Here is a 19449-nt window from a genome sequence, read left to right on the forward strand (position 1 = left end):
CACTTAAAGACAGCAACAACAAACCTTTTGTGGCTTAGGAAGGCATATAAATACCAAACAAGCAAATCAGGATTAATGCTTATTGTCATACAAAACAAATCAGAATGAATGTACAATAAAGGCCAGATATAATCTAACCTCTGCATAAGTGAATCTAAATGAATGCTTAATATATAGGTTGTCTGGCGGCAGCAGCAGCAGCAGCAGGAGTCAGCAAAGAAGATTCCCCCCCCCCCCCGGAAACTGTATGTTCACATTAAATAATAAACTATGGATTTTTAGCTATGGTTAATGTGATGGGTAAACTGGGCCACTGATTGTTCTTTTGCCCACTCTCTTTCACATATCACGTTGTGAATCATCAGAAGGACCAGGGCATAATACCAGCTTGCAGCAGAGAGGATGCTGAAGTGCCTTGCAGCCACAATGGTGCAGCTACAATTAGCCCAGACACAATTCAATGTCATGTCATATAGTGGACATTGTTCTGCATATGTGAATGTTTGATTTGTGTAGGCCCAAAGGGCATTGTGGGGTGTGAACCCCCAATTCTGCATTTGCTATTGCCATCTGAGATTATCACACATTTTGGATAAAATGACTGTGGATTTTGAAGGAGGTAATCCTCCAGTCATGGAGATATATGACATGGGATATACTTAAGCTTTTTCTGGGGTTCATGGACACATACCTGTAAATGTTAGCGCTTTTAAAAGTTTTCTGATTAAGCTGTGTTTGGATCTTCTGTGCAAACAAGGAATTGGAGAATCGGAAACTAGTAACCCAAGGAAGCACTGCGCAGCAGATTGGGAAGTGATATGAGACTGTGACAGGGGGGCTGACTGTGCTGTGATTTTGGTCTTACAAGTCCAGTGGACTTGATTTTGTTACTGTCAGTCAAAGGTTAAGAAGAGCACGTGGTGCATATTCCGTTGACAATCTTGACAAACAGCCTTTGACTAGCCAAGCTGTTGTGCTTACCCGCCTTGCATTTATCTAATTGCCTTTGAATCTAGTTATACTGGCCTTTCTTTGTCATTAAGGTCTTGTTTACAAGTCTTGGGTGACAATGATTTTTTTAGAGGCTTGGTTTGGAATAGCAACTCTGAATGGGCAGCCTTGTCTTACATGTACTGTGTTCACTGACGCTATTGTCTTAGAATCTAATACTTACATCCTGAAGCAAATCCAGCATATCAGGTTGAAGTAGTCACACCAGTATCCCCCCTCTGGGCGATGGGTTCTCTTTTCCTTCCTTTGTATGGTGCACGGGTGCTAGCTGCTGTAAGGCTAATAACAGATAATAAGATAAGGCTATCAATGGCTACTAGGCACAATGACTTTGTTCCACTGCCACTGTTCAGTAAGCCTCTGAATATTACCATAGTTGCTGGGAATCACAAGTGGGGAGAGTGCTCAGGTCCTGTTTGTGGACTTCTTTACAGATATCTGGTTGGCCACTGTGAGAACAGCATGCCTGACTGATCCAGCAGGGCTTTCCTTAATGTTCTTATGAGTTAAGCCAGCCCTTAACTGTTAAGGACTCAAATCAGTTTAGACTTCAACAAACATGAGGTTGAAATGGAAGAAGAAGAAGAGTTTGGATTTGATATCCCACTTTATCACTACCGTAAGGAGTCTCAAAGCGGCTAACAATTTCTTTTCCCTTCCTCCTCCACAACAAACACTCTGTGAGGTGAGTTAGGCTGAGAGACTTCAGAGAAGTGTGACTAGCCCAAGGTCACCCAGCAGCTACATGTGGAGGAGCGGAGACACGAACCCAGTTCACCAGATTACAAGACTACCGGTCTTAACCACTATACCACACTGGTTCTAGACTGGACTGAGAGTTGCTCAGATTAGTTATGACATCAGTCTTTCCTTTCACAACTGAGTGGTGCCCCATGTAAAAATTTTTGTTTTAAATTTGGTTCCTATAAAAGTTAGTTGGAAAGTTAATTTTGAGAGGGAATCTATCTTGAGTTATGCCACCTGGGCAGGATAGGACCAATGTTAAACACTCTCTCACACACACTTGGAGCACAACATGACATTGGTTGTGGGGGAGGAAATAGTGGAAAAAACTATTGGTGCAGTAGTGGTAACCTTGTATTTGAGGTGAGACTATCACTGGCAGAACACCAGCAGTGCAAAATTTCAAGAATGGAAGGGAAATGTGAAAAATGCTACACCCACTCCTGTCTCTTGCAATGGGATAACCTTCTGTTTACAATCAAGATGATGAAAGTTTTCACGTTCCATTGAAATTAATGGGAGTAGTCCCAGCCTTAACAACACCTTTCTTCACTTCCACAGCTACAAGGATTTTGATTAACCCTGCACTTCATCACAGCATCCTCATGCAAGGCATTCTGCTGGTGTAATGCCAGGAAAATATGCTATGGAAAATCCACATGTTTTTATTAGAGAAATTCTGTCTTCTGAAATGAAGATTCCGTCTTCTGTGACTCTCTCATAAGTTGTTCCTGGAAGTAAATTCTGGGCCAATCATTAATGTTGCATAGATATAGCCCTGTCTCAACATGCCACCAGAAGAGGTACTTCTGGGAAATCCCAAAATTGCAGCATACTATTCTGAGGAATTTCCAGGTTAGAAGAACTGTGGTGAACTCTACTATTTGGTTTTTAAAGGATGAGTAGGATTGGGTTGCCCACATTAGGTTTCCAAAGTTTGAGAATCCCATTAAGTTATCATATATAACTAAGACAGTGAGCTATGAATCAGTGAGTCTTTGTTTGAGTCTTGTCTCTACTGTTAACTCACTAGGTGCCCTTAGTCAGGGTAATCAACATGGTTCCCTCCAGATGTTGATGGACTCCAACTCTCATCAGCTCCAGCTAGCCTGTCCAATGTTAAGGGATGATAGAGCTGTAGTCCAGCAACATCTGGAAGACCACAGACTTTCCATCTGTGCCTTAGGCATATCACTCTCTCTTTATCAACTTGTTTTTCTCTCCACAACCAGTATCCTCTTCAATATGGGGGATATAAAGGTTGAAAGAATTGCAACTAGATAATGCATGCACAGTGTTTTGAACGCTTGAATGCAATATACCAGTGTTAAGTATTATTATTAATGGCACTGAGTTTAATAGTACAGATATGATCTAGTTAAATCCTGAAAAATGAATCTCTAAGTAAAAAACATCTAACTTGTTCAATGGTCCAGTAATCAGTCTTCCACAAGTAATTCCTTGATGTACCAAAGACAACAAATAACCTTGGTCTTACTATAATGTATAGATAACTGATCTTTCCTGCAATAATTTCCCAAAGCTGTCAGATAGTGTCTTGTCAAAATTGCCTGGGCAAATGAAAGTTGAATTCATGTCATCCCTAAGGAATATATCTTGTAAGTATATAGAAACAAACAGTTACTATTCAGAGAGAACATTGTTGCAGCTCAGTGGTAGAGAACATGCTTTGGGGTGATGTGGGGCAGAAAATTTTCCAAAATGGTACATTTTTCACAAGACATTTTCTGCATCATAGGTTCATAAGTACCAATGAATGGCTGCAAACTGCAAATACAATATTAGTTAAGCTTTGAAGTTTCAGTATTTTTAGCTGTTACTAAATGCAAATAAAATAAAAACACTAAATTGATAGAGCATTGGATCCCACCCCTTGCAAACTCCCCCCCACCCTGATGCACAATATGTTCTTCATGCAGAGGGTCCAAGGCTCAATCCCAAGCAACTCTAGGTAGGACTGGGAAATACTTCTGCCTGAAACCTTTGAGATGGTGCCAGTGTCAACAGTGCTGTGCTGGATGCACCAATGGCTTTATACGATACGATAGCTTTATTGTCATTGTCCCATACAGAACCATGAAACTGAAAATCTACATAAGACATTCAAAAACCCCTAAAAACTCTGAAACCCAATTTTAAAATACAATATACTATAGAGACGCCTTATGCTGCATTTAGAACCAGAATTGCATTTGCGTAGACGTAGAAACTGTTTCTCAGGTGGCTAGTCCAGGTCTTTATAAACCTATATCTTCTTCCAGACGGCAGAAGCTGAAAGAGATACCTGAGCAAGTATGGCAGCTCCCTATGTTTCTGTGTAGTTCAGAAGTTGTTATTATTATCATTATTGTAATTCAATCTTTATTGGTTTAAAATCAACATAGACACACAAGGAAAACTATGGGGGGGGGGAAGGAAGGAAACAGAACAAAAAAACCACAGTACATCTCTTACAAATAAAAAATAAAATAGAACAGTACATCACGAATATACAATTTTAAAAAAAATATTTTTGTGTAGTTCAGAGTTTTATGGGAATGCCATCTTCCCCAGGCAAGGGAAATTATTTTATTCTGTGAACCGCCCTGAGACCTCAGGGTATAGGTCAGTACATAAATTTAATAAAATAAATACCGTACTTTTCTGTGTATAAGACTAGGTTTTTAAACCAGAAAATTAGGTTTAAAATTGGGGCTCGTCTTATACATGGGTAGTGCTGAGGGGTGTTTTCTTAATTTGGAGTCCCCCAAAATAGGGGGTGTCTTATACATGGGGCGTCTTAGACACAGAAAAATATGGTAAATAAAAATTAAGGGTTTAAACACCTCTTTGTCTATTACAGGTAGTGCAGTCCTAATCATGTCAGCTCAGAAGGAAGTTGTATTGAATTCAATAGGTCTTACCCTCAGGTAATTGGGATTTGGATTACAACTTGAATCCTTTATAATGTCCTGGTTATCAGTGGCACTAGCTGAAGAGTTTAAAGCTTAGAAACCATTTTCTCAGGCCAAATTAGAAGTGTTTGCCACGAGTCAATTCTTGTTATCACAATTGTGATCAACTAGCTTCCAAGATGCTTAAGCGTCATTTCATCTAGCTGGGTGCTTGACTTCTTCACAAAATTGTTTCTGAAAATGGCATTTCTTAATTTTCGCTACCATCTTATATCCTTACTTCCTAGCTCTCAAATTGTTCAGCACAGTCTCGGAGTTAGATCATTTAAGCCCCCTAGCTGATTGTTCCATTGCTTTTTCGAGCTCATTCTATTAAAATCAATACAAATTGTTTGGCAACTTTTCCAAATCCCCCAAGAGCAGTGTGATTAAGTTTTGATGTTGGTGCTCACCTGCTTCTATCACTCATTCTGGATCATACCACATTGATTTTGGGGTGGGTGTAACATACAGTAATTGTTAATAATAGTAAAAATAAACATTTATAATAATAAAGCTGCTTTTATTAACATTTTTTGAAGTGGGAAGAGATGGATCAGAACTGCCCACATATAAAAAATCAGAGAAAGCTCTCCTGGAATGGTTCAAAATGTGGTTTTATAAGAGGTGCACATTTATTTTTGGATTTTCTGAGCACTAGGTAATTTTGGGTTTACAGAGGGGGAAAGTGTGAGGTAGAAGTTGTATACAGTGAAGAACTGTGGGACACAGGGGAATTAATTGGTACACAAGGGGTAGGCAACCCATAATTTACCGAGGTGTGAACACGTCCTAAGCGGACCCATAGGATCATCCTGTTTGAGGGTTAAGTAGTTGAAGGAGAGAATGGAAGGACATGTTTCTGTTCAGATTTACAACCTGGAGGAGAGACTCCTCAGTGGCGTCATATGGAGTCTATATCTAGGCATATCCTCTAGCCTCCAGGGGCAAAGTCGACAAATTCCTCTCGCATGCAAAGATGCTCTGCAAAGACGTGGGTGGATGGAAATTGCCCTTCTATCATCGCTTCATCATCTTAACACAAAATGCGTTAAAATATGCTAAGTGGAGGAACTAATCTGCTTTAAGTGGTTTTAGATCTGCAACTCTGAATCATTGGCTGGATTAGATAATATACTGGTAATTGTTCACACAAGACATGCCTCTTGGAAGCTTCTCCTGAAGCCTCTCTAGTACCTGTTATGGGGTCACAAATCCTTTTCCCTTGGGATCCTGGACACCCAGGGTTGACATTACTGCCCGCTCCCCAACCTGGACAGGAGGCGGGTTTTTTTGGGGTTTTTTTGCAGGTTATTGATTATGTGCACTCTGCACGTGCCCAGAGGGCTGCCTTCTTATTTTTGTTCTCAATTACTTCACACCTTTCCGGGCCGAATCTTGGCCCTCAAGACCGGTTCCGGTGTTCCTTTTTAAAATTCCAATGATTTTTGAACCCAGCCCCTGCCCCCAACCCCGCAAGCCCCCTCCTTTCCCCTGGCCTGGCTGGCTGAGGGTTTCAGGGTAAGCCGCGCTGGCCCTTGCTGAAGGAGCCCGCTAGATGGCGGCGCAGAGAGCCTCGCGCGGGTTTCCTCGCTCGCTTCCCAGCTGCGGCTTCTCGCCTCGGTGGCGGCGGCCGCTCATTCGGCACCGGCTCGGACCGCGAGCGGGAAGGCGAATCCGGGCCGGGGGTGTCTGGCGGGCGCGCGAGCGAGCGAGCCGTGTGGGACCCGCGGGCAGCGGCCGGAGCGCAGGTGAGAGACGGAGGGGGGCGGCTGCGCGTGGAGGGGGAGACGAGGCCGTGTGGTGTATATATACGTGTGTGACAGAGTGCGCGTGAGAATGGGCGTCTAGTTGGGGGGCATTCTGGGGTAGGAGGCGGTGGACAAAGAGGGCTCCTCGGAATATGCGGCTGCGGGAGGCTTGGAGGGCTACGGTCGTCTGAAGGCGCGTTGCTGCCTGCAAGCGCAGGAGGGGTGTGTGTGTGTGTGTGAGAGAGAGAGAGAGAGAGAGAGCGAGCTTGGGCTTACGGCGAGGCGGAATATAATGTGTGTGTGTGGTGGGGGGGCTCTGCGCTGGACCAGGTTTTGGGGTACGTGGGGGCGTTCTGAGGAGTCAGGATATGGCGGGCAATTGGGGCGTCGTGAGAAAAGGGGCTGGGGCATTCTGGAGGTCAGGGCATGGGGGGAGAGGATAGGGACGTGGAGGGGAGCAGGCTCAGGTGTGGGGAGCGGACGAGAGGATCTGGGCGGTGGGAGCTGCTGCTGGAGATGGAAGCTGCGAGGTGTGCCTCGAGGGCAATCTGCAAGAGGTGGGCTCCGTGCTGCGGGCTTGCAACATCGGCTGGGGCTTTAGGGAGGCGGGATTGTTTAGTTGTGGAAGCGTCTGATAAGGAAATCGGGAGCGGGGGGGGGCGTTGTAGAATACGGAGGCTGGGCTAGAGGGGTAAGGTAAGTGGCCCATCGTGGTGGAGCAATCCATGGGGCAGGATGTGGGATGATTTAGCGCCTACCCAGGGGCTCATCTGGGTCTGGACAGGCACTGGAAATGGTTCAGGGTAGGCTGAAGAAGTCTGGGGTGTGTGTGTGTTGGTCTGCAGCCATTCTGTTCTAGACTCTGGAACTTAATGGACTTACACTCCTTCTCACCTTAAGATGTGACTGAAATCCTTGTGGCAAGTCAACCCTGCTGCATTTCTGGCCCTCATCTGCTGAGTGGGGCACCAAACAGCTGCCTCAAAGTCCTGCCCTGAGAGCGCAACTCTTTGTGTGTGTGGAAATGGTGGAGGGGGGGGCAAGAACAACATTATGCAATCTCTGGGGCAATGATTTTGTGTCGTAGGGGTGGGATTTAAAGGAACAACTATGGAATAGTGGGTAGGAATACTAGACTGAGAAGGCTATTCTGGAGTGGAGCAGGGTGCTGAGCTGCCATTTCGATGGAGGTTCCTGACTACTGGATATATGGGAGGAGTGGGCTGTGGAAGAGGCCGATTAAGGGCTGGGGAATATATGGTGGGAAGTGGAGTGTGCATAGCAATGGGCAGAGGGATCAGATGACCCAAATGTCAAATATAAGGAGCAGTGTGGGGTGTCTGTTGTGAAGTGGTCTTCCAAAATCAATGATGTCCCTAATGGTGTTCTGTGCATCTGTCACCCTGTGGAATAAGTCAGTCTTGTGTCCCATTGAAATACAAGGGATCTGGAAGCCTGACCAACTTGTTCAGGTGATAGAAGGTATGTCAGCCAAAGGGACTGTGTGTCAATAAATGGGATGTGTACATATGGCTATGAGGGCCACTTGATAAATGTAATTTCCCCTATAAAGCTGAACATGTGTAAAAAATCATGTGTGTAATTTAAGTGGGAAGCTGCAGTGGATTCCCAGTGAAAGCAAACTAGTGTGTAATTGTCACAGTTCTCTTTCTGCCACACTGATATAATGTAATAAGGAAAACACTGAACTGGCTCTTGGGTACCTTAAGAGTGGAGCAAGTTGTTTTGTATGTGCAATATATCTTATGAAGACTGATATTGAAGTCACCAGCTTCTCAGTTGGTGACATGGCCCTAAACGTTTCCAATGAAGTTCACAGAATCAAATTGTCCTTCTCACTATCTCAGTTGGTCGAGCATGAGACTCAATCTCAAGGTTGTGGGTTTGAGCCACACATTGGCAAAAGATTCCTGCATTGCAGGGAGTTGGACTAGATTACCCTCATGGTCACGTCCAACTCTACAGTTCTATGATTTCTATGAAATCATCTTCATCACCATCTTAGGCATGTCTGCTCAGTAGTGAGTTCTATTAAATTCAATGGGACTTACTCCCAGGTTAAATGTGTTTAAGGTGGATCAAGTTTTATTCTGAATGACAGCTAGAAGTCTGTGTCTTTCTCTGTATTTGTAGCCTTTGACCTGCTGGGCTCCAGGAGGTTTTTGTCAGTTCAAATGGCTTGGTGAGCTAGACTTAGCCAGTCCTTTAGTTTTATCAATTGGGTCTTCAAAGTCATTTTTTGTCTTAGCTCAGAAGGTTCTGTATGTCATTGCTGCTTTTGAGGAGGGGGTAGTGAACTAGACATTCAGAGTGCTGCAGTCCTTTCACCAACACCAGCATAAAACTTGCAAAGTAGCCGAGGAGGAAGGAAAAGTGTAGATTTCTCTGAAAGATTGAGAGATAATAATACTTAATGAAGCTACTCTATTATGGCCAACAGTATGAAGGCCTGCTACATGTGCGCTGATTCCCTTCTTCCTCAACCTGTTCTTATTTTTAATGTAAGGTCTCTAGAACTGATGTATTAGATGTATTAAATTAGGATTTGAACTTTATGCTGATTTCTTTCTCTTTTTTTACCCAAATGCATTGTTAAATAAATCCTACATTTTGCCAAGTTCACTGCAGGTTCTGGCCTGTGTAGATTTTTAAAAATGCCGTACAGTATATCTCTTTTCTTTTTAATTTCTTTAGCCTGGGGTGGGGGGAAAGCACCCCTTTTCGTTGCAGAATCTGTTTGTCTTAACAGCTTGCAAAATGCACAACGAGTCCCTTGTGCTGCACTATTTAATTTTTATATTATTTCTTCTTACAAATCCACCTGAATGTTCCCTTTTGGAAATGTAATGGGTTCTAGTAGTAGTGTGATTTATTTAGTGGCTTTTGGCTGGCTGGCTGTAGTAAGAAGAAACCACCAGAAGCACTCAAAATAATTGATGCCCATCTACTCTGGGCTATGGAAGTGAAAAGCTATGTTACTCACAGGGCTTTCTTTGGGAACCAGGCACTGCAAGTCTGTCTTAGCATCTCAGCAAGTAAGACTTCTGGCAGCTGCAGGAATGGCTTTAATGCAGTCTTTAAAATCCTGCTTCTAAGAGATCTGCCTGAAAATGGATAGTTCTGTGTGATGACTGATGAATTTATAGTAGCAAGGCATGGTTTGGCTTTGTCCTGTTGGGATAAAAGGTGCCATTTTGAAAAGGTGACTTCAGATTGATAGTTGCAAAGAATAAAAGATTGACAATCCTGGCACTGCAGTACCTGCTTTGCAATTGGAGCCATGCCATATAGGTCACATCCTTTGACAAGGGAATCCTTGCAACAACTGTGGAAAGGAGGATTGGAGGACCTCAGGCCCAGGGGCCAAATGCAGCCCTCCAGGTTTCTCTATCGGGCTCCTGGGACTCCTCCCAGTCCCCAGGACTCTTCTGAACTACCCCACTCTTTGCAACCTCCTTGTGTGTTTTTGCCCGGCTAGAAGGTGTAATGAACTAATTATGCTTTTTGCTTGTATGGATGGAGGTTAGAGAGAGAAGTGAGTGTGAAGAAATTAGCTTACTATACAAAGGTAAAACTGCTCTGTCAACCTCTAACTCAGGCACTACCCATCTCTGGTACATGGCCCCAAAAGGCCAGCCAGAAAGGACTGTGGCCCTAATACTGAAAAAGGGGCTACATCCAAGCTGTAAATTAAGCCAGTGTTGTTATTTCCCTCTATTGCTGAAATGGAGAGGCTGAAATTGAGAGACAATGGCTTACTTCCTGGGGAATGAGTGGCTATTTGAACCAGTGGACTACTAGCCATACCCCTAACACATCTGTAACAACAGATTTGGAAGAGCCAGCTTGCCCATTTGGGGAAATGCTAATCATAGAATTGTAGAGTTGGAAGGGACCCCAAGAGTAATCTAGTCCAACTCCCTGCATTTCAGAAATCTCTGTTAAAGCATCCATGACAGATGGCCACCCAACCTCTGCTTAGAAACCTCCATTGAAGGAGGAGAGTCCACAAGCCCCCGAGGGAGTCTGTTCCACTGTCAAACGGCTGTTACCATCAGAAAGTTCTTCCCAGTGTTTACTCAGAATCTCCTTTCCTGTAACTTGAAGATATTGGTTTGGGTCCTATCCTCCAGAGCAGGAGAAAACAAGCTTCTTCCATCTTCCATGTGACAGCCCTTTAGATATTTGAAGATGGCTATCGTATCTCCTCCCAAGTGTCCTCTTTTCCAGGGTAAACATACCCAACTCCCTCAACCTCAATAATATCCTCTTATTATTTGGCTACACTGATATTGGGAAAAAGCACTGCACAGTTGGCTCCCTCTGATATCACTGACCAACTTTTTCACCCAAACAACAGAATAAGAGAGAAGCTGTAGGAGGACCAATGAGTGGATAATTTTCATTAGTAAAATAGTAGCTGAGTGGGAGTGAGGAAAAAATTTTCACAGGTAAATTGGACTGGTGGGGAGGGGGGGGGCAACAGCTGCTTTTCTCAAATACATGGTCCTAGCTGAGATGGGGCTCCCCCCATGGCTGCTTTTGGCTAAAATACAGATAGGTGAACCAAAGATGGATCTCTTTTATCTTGTCTAGTTTGGCCCTGAGGCTCTATTTATAACTGCACAGTACTTTATTGTTTACCCAGTCACACTAAGTTCAATGAGACTTATAAGTGTACATAGTATTGCAGTCTGAAAAGCCCTGTGTCAGACTAGAAGGTTTCTTTTTGAAGAAGGTCGGTAGCACCTAAAGGATTTTGACACATAATAGAGGTTTACCCAACCTGTGTTTAGAAACCTCTAATGAGATGGATAAATCAGTCTGCATCCAATTTGTGCAATTGCCCACCAATTATTTTGTTTCTTTATTATATTTAACCTACATCTATCTTCCTGTAATTTAAGCCCATTAATTCTTGTTACCTGCAGTTGCTGTGGAGACCAACTGGTTTTCAAGGTGTTTAAAGCACCTATTTTTATCTTAAACTGCTGTTCTATTGCTTTGCCCTTCCTCACACACCCCTTCATCTTTTTGTCATTCCCTCTTTCTCCAGCTTAAATATGCTGAGTTCTTGTGACTGCTCACCCCTCTTCCTTTCTACCACCTCTCTCTTAAGTCCACATGCAATTAAGTTCCACTGGCACTCTGGCGTGTCTTTCCAGACAAAATTGGCTTATATAGCACAATAAATGCATAATTATTGTAAATGTGCAACTGATATTCATCGGTTGTGCTGGATTCCTTGTCTTTCAAGGTACTGTCTTTGTTGTGGATTGAGTGAATATTGGAGAAAATGGCAAATACTGTATCAGTATTTAGATACGGGGGAAATGCAATTCATTCCCTGCTAATTATGTTATAAACTTGCCCAGTGGCATTAGGCAAGATGCTATTTCAAACCCCTATTGTATCTGGATTATGCTATGTGTGTGTGTGGTAATATTGAGCAACCTGCTTCCTCTTTAACCAGGCCTTTGGCTGATTGACATCTGATGCCCTTTTAAAATGTGTTGTGGAAGGAAGGAGTATTGCTTAGCATTTGTTTTTGTTTTTATTATGTATTTTCTGTTTTTCATATTGTGACTTTATGTTGTGAACTGCCCTGAGATCTACGGGTATAGGGGCAGTATAAAAATTTAATAAATAAATAAACAAACATATAAATACATACATACATACAGGGTTGTATGGAGTATTCCAAGCTAGTACAGTGTTACCTTGGTTCCCAAACTTAATCTGTTCCGGAAATCTGTTCCAAAACCAAAGTATTCTAAAACCAAGGTGCGCTTTCCCATAGAGAGTAATGCAAAATGGATTAATCCGTTCCAGACTTTTAAAAACAACCCCTAAAACAGCAATTTAACATGAATTTTACTATCTAACGAGTCCATTGATCCATAAAATGAAAGCAATAATCAATGAACTATAACATAAATAAGACAGTATTGTAGATGATAATTATTATTTTTTTAATTCTTCTTACGTGCACTGATGATAGTCATTGTTTGGATGGGGGCTTTTATCCATATCTGCAGTCACACAATCAATCAATCAATCAATCAATCAATCAGTAGCTGAACTGGGTTCCACACAGTCACAAAAACGAAGTCACAAGCCACAGTTACAAGTCAGTCCCATAAAATGAAGAACAAGTCAGTCAAAAAGACAAAAAAGCCACACAAACAAAAACGCAAAAAATAGCAAGAACAAAAGCTCCAAATATGACCTCTGTGTTGTGGGGGTGCTCAGGACTCAACAGCTGACAGACTCAACAGGAAGTGGAACAATGATGATATTATTTTATGTCCTTATGATGATATTATTTTATGTCCTTGCTGGTTCCCCCCATTGTAAACATTCAGCCTGAACATAATCTATCCTGTTCTATGTGTACGTATGGAGTGCTGAGCTGTGCTGGCATAAGTATAACACTGCAGATAAAACGAGATTTTTAAAAATCAGATTAAAAAGCCCCTTAATGCCTGCAAATGTTTTTTTGGATCTGGTTGCTAGTTTTTTTGTTTTTGCTACAGTTTTCTTAACCCTATTCAAATTACCGTAGGTTCTTTGAGCTTTAGCTGCAAGCCCCTGACACAAGTAATACAGTCATGCCTCGGGTTGAAGTAGCTTCAGGTTGAGCGTTTTCAGGTTGCGCTCCGCGGTGACCCGGAGGCAACAGAGTGCGTTACTTCCAGGTTTCGCCGCTCGCACATGCGCAGACATTCAAAATGATGTCATGTGCATGTGCGGAAGCGGCGAATCGCGACCCACGCAAACGCAGAAGCACAGGCGCGGGTTGCGTTTGCTTCAGGATGCGAACGGAGCTCCGGAACGGATCCCATTCGCATCCAGAGGTACCACTGTATGGTACCAGGTGTATCTCACATTTAAACTGTATTCCTATGTACACACTCTTTCTTACCTATGTGTAAGTCCCATTGAACTTAGTGCATATGTGTGGAACTGTGCTGCTGGTTGCTAACCATGAACAAATCAAAATGGTGAATCAGTGGAGGGAACGATTTTTGAAGTGGTTGCTCTGCAGAAATCTGAAATGTGCACATGTAGGGGAAGTGGTTTCAGTAGAAGTGTGGGGAGGGAATTGTGGGGAAAAAGTTATACGCTTTTTAAGAATAAGGATTTTGATTACTTTTCTACCTTGCAGTAAACAGAAATGCAGGTGGTCCTGAGATGGGTTGGGTGTATGTTGCTCTCCCCAATGGTACCCCTTGTAAAAATACCTTAGTCAGCTCTTGAAAGCATATAACTGCAAAACTGGGTACTGTGTAAACTTGCAGTTTTGGCTTAATGGGATTATTGGTGGTGTGAGCCAAATGGAGCAGAGCTTGATTTCCAAGTGTAGATTCTGTTTGCTTGGTTGCTTTTTTGTGTTTTTTGTACAGTATAAGTAAAATTAATGAGAGAGTGCATTAATCAGGGAGAGAATGCACTCCCCGTCTGAGAACTTCAATATGTACATTGAAAATGTCCCCAGTGTTAAGCTGAAATGAACCTTAGCTCACAGATAGTCCAGATTTTAACATTACTGAAAATAGAGGTGTAATGTATTATTCCCCTTCCCATTTGGGGATGCAGCCTTCTCCAACATGGCTCTGCTGGCTGGGACTGATGGGCGTTTTATTCCAAAACCTTAGGAGGATACTAGGTTAGTGAAGGATGCTCTTACATTCTCTATGAATGTGGCCTCGGATCAAGTTTAGATGCTTCACATGCATTCTTACCGACTGGGTAAGGATTTGTAGGTGTTTGTATCTGCTTTGAACCAAATGGTTATTTGAATCTGGCTTTTATAAGCATATGAAGCTAGCCTTGATGGAACAATGCTACCTTTGAAGCTTTAGGCGCTGCTTTGGTCTTGGGGGGAGATAATAGGAATAAGTGACCTGACTTTAAAAGAGACAGTGACAGTTAAAACCTACGGCACTGTATTGCATGCTGCTACAGTCAAGTTATTGCATAAGACTTCTCAAGCATAGTTCTTTTTCTGAAATGTCGCTGGGAACTTCAAAGTAATCTTACTGCTTCAAGATTTTGTGTGGAGTGCTGCAGTCACAAAGGCTGTATGGCTCAAACACTGTACAGAGTGTCATGTGCTGCCGTACTTGGAAGGCAGAGAGGGCTGCCTTTAGACTGCAGGGCATTGACCCAACTCCTGCGTGGAGAACCTTAGCCACTTCTGCCATAAAGAGTTCTGCATTGTCAAATATAGCCCTGCAAACTCTGATTGCAAGAGAGGCTTTCAAGCACCCGTTTTTCTCCTTCTGGAATGCGTTGGCATCAAAGTGCTCAGGTTGGCCTTGAGTGGAAAAGTATGCTCCCAACAGGAAGGGCTGGGTGCTGATTGCCTTAGAACTAGAGCTGTCAACTAATTAAATACTTTTTCATTGATTAATTGTCCAACTAAATTAATATACTATAGAAGGATCAATATAATTGTATTTGTGCATTATTAAAGAAACTATGATAATGTACACTTTAATAAACAAAACCTGCCAATTATAGTTCAAAGAAGAGGCCATCTCTAATACATCATTTTTCATTCTCTGACTGTAAACAGTAACTGAACAGATCAAAAATTAACTTCCGCAAATAAAGTGTTCCCATAATTTTAGCTTCTATTGATTAAAATTTGCCCTGTATCTTAAAATGGATCTGTACCAAGTAATCAACTAAGATGTCAGTTGATCTACTAAGCAAACCAATGTTAAAGCCTGGAGTCCTACTTTGAACTGATCCACACAATTGTTTGGAAGGGAGAGAGATGTATATACAGTACAGCCAGCAGAAAATATACCGGGTTTGCGAGCCATAATTTGATTTCCTGCACTTTTGGCTTAGCATCCATACATGCTGCCTGAACACCTGACAGAGTGCTATCTGCTTGCCTACATCTAACACAGCTATCCTGATCTTTTAGTTAGGCAGTAGAATCATGGCTACATGTACAGCAAGCAGGAGCCCATATGGCTGAGCAAGATGTGCCATTAGGCATGTGTATTCTGCAAAAGTGTACACAGTAGCACAAATCTCAATGAGTGGTATGTGCATTTGGCTGCCACCTTCCAAAATGCCAAGTCCTTGGGGCTAACTTGCTTCACTGTGTTCTTGGCCTCTTGTAGCTAGGTATAGTACCTGATTGTACTGAATCTAACAGGGCTGCTCCTGGGATCCTTGCAAGCTTACAACATTGCACAAAGGATTGATTAAAGTCCAAATAGTCTCTGTTTCTTTAGGATCACTGTTGTTAAACCTGTTCCCTCTTTTTTTGGATTGAAGACTAAGATTTTCTAATTTATCCAGTACTCTGCAAGTGTTAATCTATATTGGAAAGTGATTGGAGTTTATAGTTCAAACCTATTACATGGTATATACGGTGATGGAAATAATTGACAAATGCATGCCATTGTAGGGCTTTAACCTTTATTCGATTTAATTGGATAGGTTAACTGATCAAACATTTTAATCAATTGGAAACATGCCTTTGGTTGATTGGGCAGCAGACTCATTTTATTTTTTAAAAATCTTTTAATGCAAGTATTTATAAAAACTGCAGGGCACAATTGCCATCTTAGAGGGTTTGTAGCCTTTTCAGGCTATCCTGTCCCCTTCAGGTTATTCCCCACTTTCTCTCATATAGAACACCTTTTCTAAGATAATGCCTGCAGCTGCAAGCAAAGAAAGTGTGCTTGTGTTGTAGATTTAATCGATTAATTAATTGCAACTAGTGCAGCTCAGTGTTTACAATTTTCTAAATTTGGTGACAGATCTACTAAATTGTATCTAAACAAACAGGAATAAGTTGTTGAGCTTTGGACAAACATAGTAATGATATACCTGTTATGTATGAAGGCTTTGTAGGCTGTATGTATGCAATGCAGGCCTAGGCCTTCAGGCCTCCTGTAGCTCAGGAGCTTCATCTGCATAACAAAAGACAGAGAGGATTTTAAAACAGTCCAATGACATTGTTTGTAGCTGGCAGGCTGTCAATCCCTGCTGAGATAGGGCCAGTGTTGTGATTTGCTAATTGCAGGATTAAAGTGACCTATCACAGGTGGTGTGTGTGTTTTACCTGGGCTGGCTTAAGGTACATATACTGGGCCAAGTGTCCATGTTTGTCATTCTTGTTCTTCTTATTCTTGATGTTCCAGTAAATCCTTTTTGAGCTGAATCTCGGTTTTGGGTCATGCCTGAACCCACCTACACTTCAATACCTATTGAACTGTGTTATATTTTTGTTTATTATTAATTCCTTGCCCTTCATCGTAAAGTCCCAGGGCTGGTTACAACAATTAAAACAATATTAAAAACAGTTTTAAACAACTTAGGGAGCACCCCAAGCTGTGAACCTGCTCCTTTCAGGGAAGTGCAACCCTGACCAGCGCAGGCCATCTTCCCACCTCCCAGATTTGGAACACATAATACCTCTATCTTTTCAGAATTACGCCTCAGTTTATTGGCCCACATCATTGCCTCCAAGCATTGGTCTTAACACCTCAGCTGCCTCTCCTGATTCTGTTGGAATAGAAAAAAAGAGCTGGGTGTCATCCTTGGATGTTCACGGCACTTCACTCCAGATCTCCTGATGTCAGGAATCAGACCATCAGTCTGTTTAGCCCAGTACTGTTGACCAGATGTGGTAGCAGCTGTCCAGAGTCTCAGGTAGAGATCTTTCCCAACCACATCACCTGTGATGGTGATACTCATCTGTACAGCTTAGGTACTACTTTTTTGAACTGTGGATTCTCTCAGTAGAGAAACACCCCACCCCCATCTGCTTAGCCAAACTTTTAGAGTTACGCTTTTATGGGGAATGCAGGGTCAATTCACAGTTCACCACCATCACAAGCCCACATGTTAAAAGTCGAAAGAATATTGGAGGGGTGGTGAGCTGATCTTCTAGCTCATGAGTAGGGGACCAGTGGCCCTCCCCCAGTCCTGACTATTGGCCATTTTGGCTGATGACAGTTGGAGTCCAAGAGCATCTAGAGGGCCACGGATTCCTCACTGCTGCTCTAGCTAGTCAGTTGACCCCATTCAGATCCACAGTTTAGCAGCTTTCAAGCACCATTAGGTCTGTTGCAAACACACAGTCAGAAAGAGGTCTAGAGAAACTCTGCCCCAAGTATTCGTTTGTGTTTTTTATTTCGCTAGTTATATCTTTACCTAGTTGAAAGGAGGACTCTAGATAGGTGAAGTACAGTGGTACCCCAGGTTACAGACGCTTCAGGTTACAGACTCCACTAACCCAGAAATAGTACCTGGGGTTAAGAACTTTGCTTCAGGATGAGAACAAAAATTGCGCAGTGGCAGCGCGGCAGCAGCAGCGGGAGGCCCCATTAGCTAAAGTGGAACCTCAGGTTAAGAACAGTTTCAGGTTAAGAACAAACCTCCAGAATGAATTAAGTTCTTAACCTGATGTACCACTGTAATTAATGTACAAGATGACATCTCTGTATCAAAGTGTAGCACGTTTTAAGGGGTCCACAATGTGGCTCCCTTAGGTGCCACAAGCTTCTGCTTTTCCAAACTTTTATTACTTTTTTAAATGAGGGGGTTTGGGACCTTTTTTTGTTGCTGTGAGGGAGTTGCCTGGTTTTCTAAAAATTTTGGTCTGGTTTTCATTTGTTATGGGGTAGGGTGGGGAAACGGGTTCTGAGCATTGCCCAATTTTCTTTTCTGTAATGGGTATTTCATGGTGCCCACATTAGTTCCTTAGATTTCCAAATGTGCCTGCAGGCCCAAAATTGTTGATTCCACAAAATACAAATCACTCAAGATGCAAATCACAGTATTTGTGTTCTGGAATTGCAAACAACTGATTATGAAAACTGAATATCTATTGTAATTGGGCGTGATTCCATTTGAAGTCAGACTGTAAATGAGATCCTGATTACGCTATTACACTCTCTCTTATGTTGTTTGCTCACTGTCTTTCATGCGTTTCGGTTTCTGAGACTTTAGTGCCAACAGCACTGAAGCCCTCTCTGAAAAAGAGAAGCTTTTATGTGCAAGTCTCCCCACCTCCCAGCGTCCTATCAATGTTCAATTCTCTGAGTGGTTGATCTGACAGCAGTGACTTCAGCTAGTGGTACAGATTTCTGGTAGTCCTTTGAACCACAATGTTGTCTTGTTAGGGTTTCCAATGGTTAAAGGGTAACCTCTTGATAAATAGAAGAGAAAACATAATATATACATCTTTCTGGGTGAGTTTTCACAAAATGAAGTAGTGTTTGATATTCTCTGAACTTTGGACCTGAATGAAGTCCACTGTCTAGCTTAAATGAAGTCCACGGTCTAGCTCTTACTGCAACTCTGTTTGTCATGTGATAACTGCAGTCATCACATGGTTATTTGCTTGCGTGTAATGGTGTATTTACCGTTTTATCACCTCTGCACCATACATAACAGTGGCTATATCCTTCTTGATCCCGTGATTAATGGATCCATTCCACTCATTCTCTCAGACTCTGGTATCTGCTGGTCCAAATTAAGCCCTGACATGCATACTAAAGCCAACCGTTTGGGGAAGAAAAAAAGATTGCCAAGGTACTTCAGGTCAGGGGAAGCTAACACGATGCCTTCCAGATGTTGTTGGATTCCCAACACCCATCAACCTCAGCCAGTATGGCCAGTGATCAGGCATTATGGAAGGTGTAGTCCAACAAGTAGCCATGTTCAACAAGTAGCCATGATAGCCATGTTCAAATATATAAAAGGATGTCACATAGAGGAGGGAGAAAGGTTGTTTTCTGCTGCTCCAGAGAAGCGGACACGGAGCAATGGATCCAAACTGCAGGAAAGAAGATTCCACCTAAACATTAGGAAGAACTTCCTGACAGTAAGAGCTGTTCGACAGTGGAATTTGCTGCCAAGGAGTGTGGTGGAGTCTCCTTCTTTGGAGGTCTTTAAGCAGAGGCTTGACAACCATATGTCAGGAGTGCTCT

The 19449-nt window shown here is 42.6% G+C and overlaps 1 protein-coding gene and 1 long non-coding RNA gene across 6 annotated transcripts in view; one reads left to right on the forward strand and one right to left on the reverse strand.

The window, feature by feature from the left end:
- Positions 1-1207: 1207 nt before the first annotated feature.
- LOC128414306 (uncharacterized) lies at positions 1208-17023 on the reverse strand. The gene is made up of 3 exons (XR_008330638.1): positions 16928-17023; positions 16340-16422; positions 1208-1290 (listed from the first exon to the last, which is right to left on the reverse strand). It is a non-coding gene; the product is annotated as an uncharacterized LOC128414306 (long non-coding RNA).
- Positions 6300-19449, forward strand: part of SEMA4G (semaphorin 4G) — a 98744-nt gene continuing 85594 nt past the window's right edge. For 3 of the 5 annotated variants that reach the window (XM_053389379.1, XM_053389380.1, XM_053389384.1), the window contains exon 1: positions 6300-6460. The gene's annotated coding sequence lies outside the window, so the exon portion shown is untranslated. Of the gene's footprint in view, positions 6461-6992; positions 7018-17051; positions 17165-19449 lie in introns of those variants that run through there. The other 2 variants (XM_053389382.1, XM_053389381.1) reach the window with 2 other exon arrangements.

Source organism: Podarcis raffonei, chromosome 5, assembly GCF_027172205.1.
Source record: "Podarcis raffonei isolate rPodRaf1 chromosome 5, rPodRaf1.pri, whole genome shotgun sequence".
In the NCBI taxonomy this organism is placed as follows: Eukaryota; Metazoa; Chordata; class Lepidosauria; order Squamata; family Lacertidae; genus Podarcis; species Podarcis raffonei.